Below are 14,528 nucleotides of genomic sequence, written 5' to 3' on the forward strand. Positions count from 1 at the left end.
TTTCCCTGGAACATGCAGTACCCAAATGGGACATTTCACCTTCATTTGTGTGTTATTTTTCATCAGGTATAGTGCAGTGGTGAAGTCTCTGGCCTGCAAACCCGACGACTGCGGCTCGGTCAGCTTTAATTCATAAATTCAAATTGGACATTCAATGTTTGTTTTTTTAGCTGGGGGACCTGCGTCCACCCTCTGAATAAAGTGGCACCCACGTGTACCCTCGACTTGAGCCCTGCTGTCAATCCAGGGCCTTGCACTTGCCCTATTTGCAGGAGAAAGCTTATTCTTTCTATGACTCCAAAGGCATTTTCACTACCAACAAAAACCTTGCTCGCTTAGAATAGGCAACGTAGCATTCCTTTTTTCTGGGCAATTTCCATCCGTACCAGGAGCTGCAGTAATCTTCCTTCAGACACATGTTTCGCAGCCCCGGGTCTTGTCACCACCGCCCAATGTATCCTTGCGCGCAGACGCTTCTCCCGGAGCCAGACGAGGCAGGATATCACTGCCTTCATACTTAGAGAAGACAAGACAGCGGCTGCCAAGTCCTGCCTTGCCGGAGTCGCTCAGGTTCTGATAGCAAGCCATTTCAGACTTTAAAGAAAACACATTTCAATTATTATTTTCCAGGGAGGGATATTTCACCCAGAGCCGCTGCTGAAAGATCACATGGTACATTTTGTAATTTATCTTTTTTTAAGTTAGTTTCAAGTCCCCTGACGATCCTGGCCCTTCGCCTGTCCAACTTAATCATAGACTCCTGTTGTTTTTATTATAAAACTGAAGTGAGGCCAGATAAAGACGGGCTGTAGTCTTCTTCCCCGTGAAGGGAAACGTCAAACTCAAGTGGAAGCGTGGACTGTTCTCGAAGGCCATTGGGTGGATGATCCAGAGTCGAACGTCTGCTTAGGATCTTCGACAACTAATAAGGGCTGTCGCGTCCCGGTGACAATCAGCTGCCAACGGAGGATGGAAGAGCGCCCTGACCCAGTAGAGCTGCACCCATCATCTTCACCAGCCCTGTTTGTGATAATGATAATGATTTGTTATTTACATAGCACTTTCGGCAAGGGCGCTCTATATGTACATAAACGTCTCTCGACCCAGCTCAGGGTTTTTAGGGAAAACATATGATTTCAGTAATCTTTTTTACTTTCGGATTTAACAAAATTGCTATGTTGCTAACACGTGTCCCGAAGCGTGAGCGGCACGAACCCCAAATCTAACTCCTGGGCTGTGATTCCAGGTTGGCGAACAGACTTAACAATCTAGAACACTGGGGAGAATGGAAAATGGGGGCACTTAGGAAGGCAAACAGTACTTAACGTGGGGGAATTTAGGTGTTAGATTTCTTTTTAAAACTAAAACACGCGATAAGGGAGCGCAGATACATTTGTTAGGCTAACTCATATAATTGGCTCGTGGCATTTAAGAGTACGTAGGTCCCATCCTAGGCAGTTAGAAGGTAGAAAGTGAATCCGAGATCCCGCTCTCAGAAATCCCGGAGCGCCTCCTGGATGGCTAACCTCCTTCCACATGGCACTCAGAGACACTTAGTGGAATGCGAGAGACTTTTGTGGGATATCTTCCAAATTCATACTCTAAGGAGTGGCATCTGTCATACCTGGCTCCTCCTGTCACAGCCGGAACGTAAAGGAGCTGTCTGCTGCCTACTGATACCCTTGGGTCTGGTGCGCATAATCAATAAATAAACAAACAAACTGATTTCATAATAAGGAGCACAGTGATGTGGAACCAAACTCTCAGATACTTCACATAAAACATTACAACACTCCTGTTTATTCAAATCTTAAAAATGAAATTTGACAGACAATGACATACAAGTATTTGCATACAACCAAATCATGTATAAACTAACAGCAAATCTGGAGAAATTAACAAATGACGGTGGATTACGTTTTGGACCAAGGGGAGGCCTGGTAGAGTTGTGCCCCTCCCCCCGGGGCTCCTTCGAGATCACGATACGCCTGCGCTGAATGCAATGTACTGAAATGGTATCGACTGGGGCTCCATTAGAAGTCCTTCATCCCTTGGGGCACCAAAACCAGCCAGCACCACTGAGTGGATTGATTTTTCATTAGATTGTCATAAGCGAAGACCCTCATTAGCCCCCAGCTGCCTTTTGAAGTCCTTTCAATACAAACAAATGACCTGCCGCGGCATCAGCGACTATGCTGCGGTCAACCAGCCCTGTAACAGTTAATCCAATGGGAGCAACTACGAGGGACTCCGAGAATAAAACAAAGGCCTTTATTTCATAAGGCTGGTTCGGTATTGTGAAGAAAACCTTCGATTCGATAAACCCGTGTTAGTGTATTAACACCCCTGAGTCTCAAGATTTGGATGAGGGATATCCTACGCTGGCTACTATGAAGCTGCTTAAGCCGTGAGGTTTTATTCATATAACTAAGAAATTCAATTCATAACAAGGGCCCAACAAGGCCCAGTGACAGAGGATAATGTATCATCGCCCCCAGTCGAAGAAATAATCCATTGCGTTCGATGAGAAGGAACGGGATCAAAAGCACCAACCCCAAATGCCCCGTGTCATGAATCTTCCTTCTGATGACCCTGGCCACTGTCCCTTCTTCCACCTCCCTGCTTCCATGGCTAATGATTAGCAGCAGAATGGAATGACTACACACAGTTATACCGCAGTCTTGTTCCAGAGTGGCTTCAGGGAGCCTGTTCTCCTTTTAAAGGATCTCGCCTGTGCGCAAGCAGTAAACTATTTACAGTAAACAGATCCATGGAAATCATTTCAACGTAAACATTTTCAGGCTTCAGTGGTGAGCAGCGCCTCAATATTGTTGGCAGCCCCCACGCCCCAAGACGTAGCTGCAAAATGGTGGCATGTGTGTGTCACAGAAAAAGAGGATCAGAGACTTAAAAATGGCCAAAGCAGTGGGGTTTTACTTCTTCAACTCAACTGGAAGACCATGGAGATGTTGTGGTTGACTCTTAAATAATTCAATACATCACAACATGGCTTCCACCGCTGCTTTAAATTCACCATGAAATACTCCAAGAAGAGCATAGATTTCCTGGACACTACTAATTATTTTGGAGGGAATGGCCACCTGGAAACATGTGTATGATAAACTTACAGGCAGAAACAAATACATGCACAGAAGGAGTTTCCATGTAAGCAACACAAAACAGTCTGTTGTCTACAGCCAGGACATCCAATACCATTGTATATGTTCCAATGGGAAGAAAATGCACAATCAACTTGCCACACACCGCACATCGTTGTAGTAAAAGGGTACTCAGTCAGGCACACTGACAGGGAGTTTTATCCTGCATGTTGTGTAGTTTCCCCCTTACTCGACTTTACATTCCAGGTGGCTCTAAGATCAACTGGATGTCCGGCCCAACCATCCATGATGATGACAATCTCCTGAAGTACGCACACCTTCCTGAGGATCTGGTTGCCAAAGCTCTTGGGTTGAGGCCATCCCTGGTTTTTCGATTCCCTCTTCAACATCCACTGGAAAGGGTAAGGAGCTGGGGCAACATCCCGGTCATGATTTTGATTAACCACTATCCCGGAGCTGTGGGGATCTGGCAGCAGTGTGTTATAATGAGTGTCTTCCCTCCTGTGTCTTCCCTGCAGTGGTGATGTCAGTGGAATGTGGTGAGGTCACTGTGCATAGAGTGTTGTCATCTGAATGTGTGTTCCATGGGGGACAGTTGGAGATAGAGAGCTGGCTGGCAAGGATGTGCCGGTGTTCCTGCTGTGTACTTAACTAATAAACCCATATAATTTACCTGCTGGCTCAGGTGTGTTGATGACAATACAACTTTGTTACACTGGCAGCGAGGATGGGATCCTGTCGTGGAGGGGACAGCAGATGATCAGGACACCGCCCTCCAAGTGTCCATGTCCTTGTAGCAGCCAGCAGTGCAGCCCTGGAGTACGGACCAGAGTCTGCAGTTCAACAGGCTGGGTGGTGTTGAACAAGAGGAAGAAGCTCCTGATTTGTGCCTGTGTGGGAGCATGGACTGCTTGGAGTGTCCATAGATGTTCCTTGCAGCCTGCAGCGGGGGTTTGGAAGCCCAGATGTCCCCGGGTCCAGTGCCGTGCTTTGGAGCATCAAGTGAGATTTGGGCGTAGTGAGTGCTGAGTACCAGAGGGACTCAGCAATCTCCAGTGGCAGTTTTCTGTTGTCATTCGCTGGGACCTGTCGAGCTTGGGTTCTCGTGTTCAGTGCCGGAGCGGAAGGATTGAGGAACCGGTGTCTCCGTGTGGAGGAGATTGGACCATTGAGCTTGTGTGCTTTGGTCCTGTGCCGAGCGGAGGAGCTGGTGTCTCGATGTGGCGGAGATGTAGACCGGTGAGCTTGTGCACTTGGGTCCGTGCCGAGCGTATGATGAGAGACGCTGGTGTGGTGGAGGTGGCAAAAAGTGTAACCAGTGTAACATTCATCTTGTGGCTGTGGGTTCTCCCCGTTTGTGTTTGCATGAGCCGAAGTGCAGCCTAAACAGGAGCAGGGGACGATACGATCCCTCCGGCGCTGTAAAAACAATGATGACGTTAAAGGGGTGTTGCCAGACGTTCCACCATTCTGAGCACAGAGAGTGGAACGTAATGGTACGTGTGGCGTTGTGGACGCGTGGATTGCGGTCCGACGTTAGTTCCTTCATCCAGGAAATGAAAGTCGCTGTGCCAGCGTCCATATCAACGTGGTATTTGGCTCTCCAGGTGTTGCTGGACTGCGGAGAGTGGACCCCGCGTAAGGTACTGTTGCTCATAGTGGGTGTGGTAAGAAGTCATTATCCAGAGTACTTCCCGTTGCAGGGAGTGAGGACAGCGTTGCAGAGGATAGTTTCTTCTGAAATAACTGTCGGAGAGAGCAGCGTCTGGAATGATTCTGTATTGTTTGTCAAGAGCAGGAAGGACCATTATGTGATGTAGAAATTGTATCTGGTAGCTGTTGGGACAGTTTTCATGGAGTGGCGTATTTGTGTAGTGGCCCTTTATGTTAGGAAATGTTTCGTGTTTGGCCAGTATGGGTGTGAACATGGGTGTGAGTGTTCATGTTGTGGCCTTCTTTGTGTGACTTTAATCACTGAATAATGAAGTCATTGTTTCTAAACATGTGTTTTTCCCACAGGAGGTGTCGTAATTCCTCGATCACGTGTTATATCCATAATATGTCTTCTTACAGGAGGGGTTGCAAATGGCGTCGGCGGTTGTTCGTTTTCTGTAAAGGGATGGAGACACTTTATCTTATTGGCCTTTGTATTTTAACAGGCCATGTTGTTCCAGGACTTGAGAGAGATCTGTCTAATGTACAATGGGTTTTTGGTTTTCATAACGTGGATGGCGTTTTTTTTTGCCATTTAGGATTTGCGACTGTTTTTCCAAACATCGTTTTCAAGGAGAGCAGTGTTTTCACTATATCTCACGCCACTGTGTATAGAATCCTGCAGTAATTATGGTGTCATGTTTTTGAACACTTGCCCTGATTTAAGGGTTCCAGTGATATTTTCATGTGTTGTGTGTCGTTTGTTCAGGTGCGAGTGTGGGTGTGAGTGTGCGTGTTGTGTGTGCGCATGAGTGGTGCGTGTGTGTGGTAGCCACCGTGGTAGTCTATGGTAGCCTAGTATGTGCTAGGGGTTCCATTGTAAGGTGGTTGTGCCATTTTGGACGTTTTGGTGGGTTTGACCAACATGGTAGCCTGGCCGATGCTGGGGGTCCCACATTAGGGGGTGGTGTTCGGTGTGGCAGGGACTTAGGATCCTGTGTGCGTTGAGGTGTTCTGTGTGGCGGGGACTAGGGGTCCCATGGGTCCCATGGGTGCAGTGGTGTTCTGTATTTGGCAGGGACTAGGGGTCCTATGGGTGCAGTGGTGTTCTGTATTTGGCAGGGACTAGGGGTCCTATGGGTGTAGTGGTGTACTGTATTTGGCAGGGACTAGGCGTCCCGGGGTGTGTACAGGTGTACTGTGTGGCTAGGACTAGGGGTCCTATGCAATGTGTATTTGTGGTATTTGGCATGGACTAAGGATCCTGTGGTGTTAGGTGTGGTGTCTAGGTTGCACGTATTTAGGGGTCCTCTTAGATTTTTTTTGTGAGCTTCTGCGTTGGTTTTGCATAGTAGTTTCAGAGTTGGTTGTGGTCAGAGTTAAGTATTGCCTTATTTAGGGGTTTTTGAACTGATGTTGTTAGCCGTGCTTGTTGTTGCTCATTTGAGTTGGGTTAGTGCCCAGTGGTTGCTCTTTTGAGTTGGGTTGTGCCCGGGGTGGCAGCCCTCGTGCCCTGGGATGCAGACCCGGGTGGAAGGATGTAGGTGCACTGAGGGGTCGTGGTTGTTAGGGTGATATCCGCTATTGGGGACTCTGGGGCGTGGCAGGCCCTAGGCTTCAAGGGGCAGCATGAAGCAGGTGGAGTTCTTGTTTTATTGTTTTTTTCCTCGAGTTGTTATTCCAGTTCAGTAGAAGGGAGGTGCAGCCCTTATTCCATGTCGGTGGGTTCCTCTGTTGTGAGTGATTTGGTGGACAAGGGGTAGGTATAGTGTTGTAGGGTGGATCTGTGTTCCGTTTGTGTAGGAGTCATTGTGCAAGGTTATGTTTCCACCTAGTTATGTTGCCACCTTATTTTGCTTCGGGTTTTATTAGTGGCGAGATGGTTTCAATGGTGTCAGTGTGCTTCTGTAACTTTATGGTAGTTTAGAGTGCTTGTGCTCTGTTGTTGGCCTTGGTGTGTGAATGGGCTTTATGTGGATCGTGTCCTGGGGTTGGGTCTCGTGTTCATATGAGCTTGGGTGTTGCTGGGCAGATACATGGTGGCCACGTGTATTTGTATCGGTATTGTGTAGGATAGTACTTTGTGTATAGGAATGACTGGTGCTCTACCAATGTTGGTGTGTCCTATTATTAAATTAAGGGAGGGAGGGAGAAGTGTTATAATGAGTGTCTTCCCTCCGGTGTCTTCCTTGCAGTGGTGATGTCAGTGGAATGTGGTGAGGTCGCTGTGCATAGAGTGTTGTCATCTGATTGTGTGTTCCATGGGGGACAGTTGGAGATAGAGAGCTGGCTCGCAAGGATGGGCCGGTGTTCCTGCTTTGTACTTAAGTAATAAACCCATATTACTTACCTGCTGGCTCAGATGTGTTGATGACAATATGACATTGTTACACAGTGCTGCATTGCCACAGCACTACTTTGCTAACAGCATATTTTGAATATGTCATTACCTGTCCTGCAGGGTAGAGTAAGGATTGAGGCGTAACAAAGCAATCTGGAGCTGTTTGCCACAGCTCCCATCATGCACCGTCTCCCTCTAATGCGCCACAATCCACACAGTGGACCCCGTCCCCTTCCCTCCACACACCGGCAGTATGCCCCTTCCCGTGAACACACACAGACCAGTGCGGGCAGCACTACTCAGCACCTCACAAAGACTTCTGCAACATACCCCCCTTACCTGCATGCAGATGAATGGACACCTGCAGGATACTCCCCACGCCCCTCCCCCAGCAAACACACAGGTCCATGCAGCATATCCCCCTTACCTCCATGCACATGAATGGACACCTGCAGGATATCCCCAGACCACTCCCCCAGCAAATACACAGGCCCATGCAGCATATCCCCCTAACCTCCATGCAGATGAATGGACACCTGCAGGATACTCCTCACACCCCTCCCCCGGCAAACACATAGGGCGTGCAGCATATCTCCCTTACCTCCATGCACATGAATAGACTACTGCAGCAAATAGACTCCCTGCCACCCAACCCCCCCCCCCCCAAGTACACACACAGGTCCAAGCAGCATATATCCTTTTACCGTGCAAGGTGTCATTCAAAAGACCCAGTTCTCTGCACTCTTTTCGTTGCTACTGGTGAAAAAAAGACTTCTCCAACACAAAATCCCTGCAGAGCAGCAGTGCAGACAAGGGTGCAAGGGTATGTCATGGTGCATTGGAAGAAAGATATGTGGTGCTAAGCAAATGACAACATTTTGCACGGTGCCACCTGAGCACTACATTTTACAGCACTTGTTATGTGTTGCAATAGTGTTGGAAAATGTATGTGTGTGAGAAAGGCACTTTACAAAGGAAGAGCAATGAAATAAAAAATTTTATTTATATCGCGCTCGTAACCAAATGTTTCAGAGGGCGTCCAGGTAAAGGGAGGGGAACAAAAACGACGATGACACTCAGAACGCGCAAGTGCATGGGAAAGGGAAAAGGGGGAAAGTGCATGGAAGGGGGGAGGAGTGGAAAGTGCGGAACAGAGCAGAGAACAGAATAAATAAGTAAAATAAATTAATAAAGGAGGAGAATGAGGTGTGATATTGAGATCAAGCTGGGAAGGACTGTGCCTGCTCTAGGCAGATCCCTTTGGTGCAAATAATGTTTATACAAAAGCCAAAAAACAAAGTAAGGCAAAGGGAATTTAGGAGATGTGTTATCTTTATGCCAATGAGCAAAATGGCGAACTCCCTGGATCTGAGCCAGGCAGTGGACGTGTGCAGTCCCATTTTATAGAAAGAAAAGCTAAGAAAAGGACAGAACTCTTCTAATGGTCATTTCCACTGCAAAATGATCTGCACATCCCCTTGGTATTAATGGCTGTCATGCTAGCAGAGTGACGGTGCTACCTCTAACTCACACCTGAGCCACACCGCAGAGCTAACTCATCCATGGCAAACCACACAGACCATAGAGAGAAGGAGGAAAAAGAGACTGTGGTATTCATACAAGTGATTACAGCGCTGCTGGCTCCCTCTGTGTGCCAGGCCTACCATAGATACTCTTTCACTTCTCGGCGCTGACACACGTCATTTCATAGCTGGAATTACACGCGTGTAACCCACAACATACCCATTCATTGATCACTTTCGGGTGACCCTGCAACTCAATGCCGGATATTGATAACATTTTGGTGAAACCTACACCACTTCTGTGCAAAGTCCTTCCAGATCACATGACCACCTCTGGTAGTTGGTGCTACCAGGTAACTGCTCGGTCACTGCCATACCTGGTACGGTGCATACCCAGAGTCCAACACTGCTTATGAGCGACAGCGCTCCCTGTCCCCTGCACCTCTATAGCCAATGGGTATGCATATGAGATATGAAATGTATAATTTTGGCTCAACTTATTCATCCATAATCCTCGCATTCTGCTCCTGGCGGTGCTGGTCTCGGTGTGTCGGGTCTAGAGCTGCTACTCTGCCACAAGAGGCTCTACCAATGGCAGTGCAATATCTTAACCGGAGTCCCCTTCCCAAGACCATTGTCCCTCATTTTCATTGGGGAACTTCCTGCCACTCGTCTTTCTCCCAACCCTCTGGACTGGGAGCCATGCGCCGTTATCCCCTGCTGCTTGCTGGGACTATCTACCCATTGGTGAGGGGTGGAGGACTCTGGAGCATTCTGGCGGCCATTTTACAGAATAGGCAGGAAAAGCCTTCTTTATTGCCCGGCCACATGCTACCGCGAGATGGTAACCATGGTTATGTCCCAACCCCTGATTCTGTCAAACCTCCCCCTCGAGCCTGATACAAGCACTATCACCTAGCCCCCATGCTTTCGGGTGGTGAAACCTTGCTTGGCATTCGTTGTCGACCCACAGTTCCTCTTCGCTTTGGTAAAGGCCTTGCCCCTCTAGAATAAAGTTGGAGGGATTCACACAAAAATAGGAGCTAGAACATGGTTGTTCAATATGGCGCCTTCCGGAGGTTTCGGATTTCAACTCCCACGATCCTTAGCCAGATACTCAGTGGTGAATGCTCATGGGAGTTGTAGTACAAAATATCGGGAAGGCCACAAAATAACCGACGAGTTACGTGCCATTGGCTGACCACCTTCACACTGTTGGACTCTAGGTAACCTGAGAAAGTGCTCACCCAACCCTTCTGTACTAGGCAAGGCACCCTTCTGGTATGTACGCCCAGAGGAAGGGAAGGGACAGACGAATCAGAAGCATTATATGCTGGGATGATTTACATAGATGTCACGTGGGTGCAGGTCAAGAAAGAAGTCCTGTCCTTGCAGGTAGCGTGTGCAGCAGGGCCTGCAGAACTATTGACAGCTAGAATGTCCACTGGCTTAGCACTGCGCCATTACACAGCCTCACTAATGAAGATACACGCCCGCTCGGTATGAGTTTAGCCTTACCACTTACGTTTTAAATAGCCCTGGAAGTGTTTGTGGAGCAGATTATAACGGAGATGAGACAGGACACGGTGAGAATAAATTACTTCAGACAAGGCCTATAAATAAGGAACACGGGGAGGGAGGGCGCCGAATGCATGGTCTTATTTAAGCTCTCAAGAGAAAGAAGCACTGGCAAAGCCAACAGCTGTGGCTTGTGTGCAAGCATGGACTAAGCATTTTGCAGGTGCTTCCCTAAAGGCGCTACCTGGCCATAAAATGGCAACCGCTAGCCAGAAATTTTAGTAACAGGCCACATTATGTCTGTGCCTGCCAAAATGCCCAGACAAGAATCAAAACTGTTGGCTTCGCCAATGTGTGGTTTCAACAGGAACCCAGAACAAGGAACAGATGCAAGGGCACACTTATTGCTTATAAATCAAGAGTCTGAAGACACACTTGGTAAAGATATTTTCTTACACCGGTAGCTGGTTTACAACTGCAATTAAGCTATTACATTTCAGAAGACTGCTTAGCAATAACATTGGCACCACTTAAAAACACAGCTCGCTCGAAGAGATCCCACAGGAGTGGGTTTTGGGTTGGGAGCGGCAGGCAGTGAGTGGGCAGGGTCTAGCATAGCCATGGGCTGTAGTTGGGTAGGTCAAAATAACAGCACCCACAGGTGTGCCTCTTCACATCCCATCTCTGTCCTACCTTCAATTACCATGCCAATAGTTTTGGGGCATTGGCAGCTCTTAAGGCACCACTTAATAAACAAAACTAAAACAAGGCAACCAGAGGAGGGCTAAGAAATGTATTGCGCACTGTCCTTGGGCTCCTGTATTTTCATGCCATCATTTGTTTCAACGAGGAGGACATTCTCCTGTGCCAAGCAGGAAAGGCACTGTCTGCACAATGTTCCCAAGAATCAAAGTCCTGATGAAGAATATGCTTATGCAAAACAACTGCAGACTGAATTGTAATGGTCATAATGGTGAGAAGAAAAAGATGAAAACATTGAATCAGAACAAGAAACTTGCCTTAAAATAAGAATGACAAAATCTAAAACAGAATGACCCATTACTAGGTTACCTTCTGGTAAACTCAGCCACCTCTCCTCTCCTCCCAGGCATTTTCACAAAGGCACCTGGCCCTCGCTCTTCTAAAGTCACCCCCTGTCCTACTGCAGGGATATTGCTTATGGATCAGCTGGGGTTGCAACAGGGGTTTTGTCTGGTGAGTCTCTAGCTCCCTTGGTAGCAGAGATGGACATGAACTGTATTTATTTATTTATTTATTGGTTATTTGTAAAGCGCCAATACAACAACTAGTGTTTCAAGGCGCCACAAGACAAAAAAAAGAGGCGGGCAAGTAGGAAAACAACAATAACTCTCCTACTAGGCCCTGTTTCATTTGGATCGTGCAAGTGCGTGCTGTAACAAGAAGTGCAGGGGGGAGGGAGTGGGTAGCGGGGGCGGTGTTGGTCGGGACAGAAGGGGTAATGCTAGGATGGCAGGGAGGTGAGGGGTAAGAGGAGGTACATAAGTGCAGGGGGCGAGGAGAAGAGGGCCCCTGGGGCTAAGCAAGTGCAGAGGGAGGCCAGGGGGGCAAGTGCCAGGGGATGCAGGAAGTGCAGGGATTGAGGACCACATGCTAAGTGCGAGGACGGGCGTGGACCAGGCTCCGTAGGGATGCACACCCGGCCAGGCTAGTCAAGGCAAAGGGGCCCGGAAGGCCCTTGTTTGGCCCTTGAGATTGTTGTGCACCGTCTCATGCTGGAACCATCAAGGAACCAGACATTATGTGGCTCTGTAAGTGATTGTAGGGGCACTGCATCATGTACAGGTAACCGTGGACTTTAATCTCCCCCTTGTCACCACCGTGCTTGCCTTGTATTTGCTTCTGATGTCCCTTCCTGTGATGTCGTCGGGAGGGTGTGTGATGTCACTTCCGTTAGCGCTGCAACAGTGACATTGAGGTCAAAAACATCCCTGCAACTCGGGCCCACCTCTCCCCCCCCCCTCTGACACATCTACCTCATAAGGCCAAACTGCCCATGTTCTTTCTGCAGCCCCCTCTAGAATGGCATTTCTGCACTGGAACCACAGCTTCACTCTGCGCACACAACCCATCACGCCCCTACATGTACACTTGAGCCACTACACCCACCCTTCAGTCGTTTGTTTTTATTGATGCGTTTGTATTTGGGCTTTGTGATAAGGTGGGCCGCAAAGATGCCCGGAGCACTTAAGTGATAGGCCAAGTGACATTGGCACAAACCATACTCATTGGTGTTCAAATATGTGAATTTCAGCAACGGAATACATTGATGCCAACTAGCCCCATGTCATCTGGATCATCTTCGGCCAGTCCTAGCTTGTTATTCAAGAAGTGAGAAAGTGAAGCTACCAGCATGCAAAGTGCTGCTGAATAAAAAGGCTGATTTTTGTGATTTGGAATGGCGGGTCTGAATCCTAAATGGACAGGAAGAATTGTGGATCTCAGATACCACAATCCATTCAAATGTTTGGAGGACACGGCCCATCAGATGTTCACATTTGCTATACACACAACCCCTTGCTCTGATAGTCAAATGTATGGGGATGCCAGGGCAATCTATGCCATCATGTCATTGTATCTGTGCTCTTAAAGGGTTTGTGAAGTGGTAGCTGCTGCCCAAACCTTCATTCTACTTGCTGCTGGGAAAGGCACCTTGTCTGTGGGCCATTCTGGAGCAAATTCATTTGTACTTCCATCCCATTTTCTCAACTGTGGACCTGCTGCATTTCCTACCTCTCTGCCATCTGCAGCCTAATTGAAATTCCCTCCACAGCCAGCTTTCAGTTCCCAGTGAGTCAATGCACCAGACAAGACGACTTCCAACAATCGGCCTGTCTTTTAACATGGCCAAGTAGTTTGGCAAACCCATTCTTTCTTTTCCCTCTCCCTTCCGTCCTCCCACACTCACCTTTCTACTGTGTGTGCCATCTCTTGGCACTGGAATGACTGACTGGCCCAGGGTTCACTTACTGAGGGTGGATATGGGGGGAAATCTGTTCCCATTTCCTACCAAGCCTCCACGATTCAAAGGAATGCTTGAGCACATCTGATCGTCACACGATCACACAAGGTGCTTTCTAGAAGAGCGCCACGACGGTAGGAAATGGTGCATTATTAAAGACTATTCACCATTACATTTAATCTGTGTGAAGGTGGTTGCAGAAAGTCCCTTACTTTAAATGATATTAAAACAGTGTCTTAGCAGTGGGGTGTGGCTGGGTGTTGGAGTACAAGAATACAAAACTGTGCATTATAGAAATCCACATTTTTAAAATGTCCAATCATGAGGCAAAAAAAACAGATAACTGCATGCTTCATTGGGAGCATTATCTCTAACATTTCTGAGTGGTTTTTACCTGCTTTTAAGACATCTCTTAAATAAATAATAGATAAATAATGTCTAACATTTCTGGGTGTTTCTTTCCTGATTTTAAGACATCTCTTAAATAAATCATTTGTATTATGTTTTATAGTTTAAAATGTGGTTTAACATTATGGGCTTTATTACGACCCTGGCGGAATGGGTTAACGGGTGCCGCTAATGGAGGCGGACCTGTTAAACCCATTCCGCCTCATTACGAGGTTCCCTCGCGGGACCCGGTAAGGACGCCTGGTAAAACCAGGCGTCCTTACCGGGTCCCGCGAGGGGACCAGGGAGCTAACAACGGGCCAGTCGTAATCGGCCCATTGTTAGCTCCCTCTCCCATTCCCATTGAGCCCTATAGAGGCTCAATGGGAATGGGGAAGGTCTGGGCCCAGGTTTCCTGAAGGAGGAATTACCAGGCCCTCCAAACCCGGAATGGCCCGGTAATTCCCCATTCAGGGACCCGGACCCGGTTTTGGTGGCAGCCATCATAGCATATAGTAACACAGTGATGGACGAACTTCCTAAAATACTGGCATCTCATCAGCATAAGTACAGCACATTTCACTAATAGATGTCTTGCTGTTTCCAAAAGATCTTGTTGTTTACATAACAAGCCCTATTCCCTATTAGAAACAGCAGTTATTGGTGATGCAGTGATAAAGTTTGGTTGACACATGTTTCGGCTGTACTTGGCTCTTTGAAGGCGCAATTTGCCTTCATCAGTAACATGAATGTTAGACTGAGTATGTTTGGGATTTGCACTTAATTTGATATTTGTGAATGTAATAAGTCTCTTTGAGAAAACTAATGTGAACTTTTCAATGTATGCTGTACCCAAGTTAATATCTATGATGAGCTAAGGGAACTGTCTTTCATGTAATTTTGTTACATCTGTTATAAACTGACAATCACAATAGTAAAGTTATGAACATTCCCAAACCATGTGTAAACTAAATCCCCACCCCCAA

General features: G+C 47.5%; 1 protein-coding gene across 1 annotated transcript in view; it reads left to right on the plus strand.

Moving 5' to 3' along the window:
- GATA4 (GATA binding protein 4) overlaps nucleotides 1-14,528 on the plus strand; it is a 193,940-nt gene that overhangs the window by 92,125 nt on the left and 87,287 nt on the right. The gene's annotated exons all lie outside the window — the stretch shown is intronic.

Source organism: Ambystoma mexicanum, chromosome 4p, assembly GCF_040938575.1.
Source record: "Ambystoma mexicanum isolate Mex_15411 chromosome 4p, UKY_AmexF1_1, whole genome shotgun sequence".
Classification (NCBI taxonomy): Eukaryota; Metazoa; Chordata; class Amphibia; order Caudata; family Ambystomatidae; genus Ambystoma; species Ambystoma mexicanum.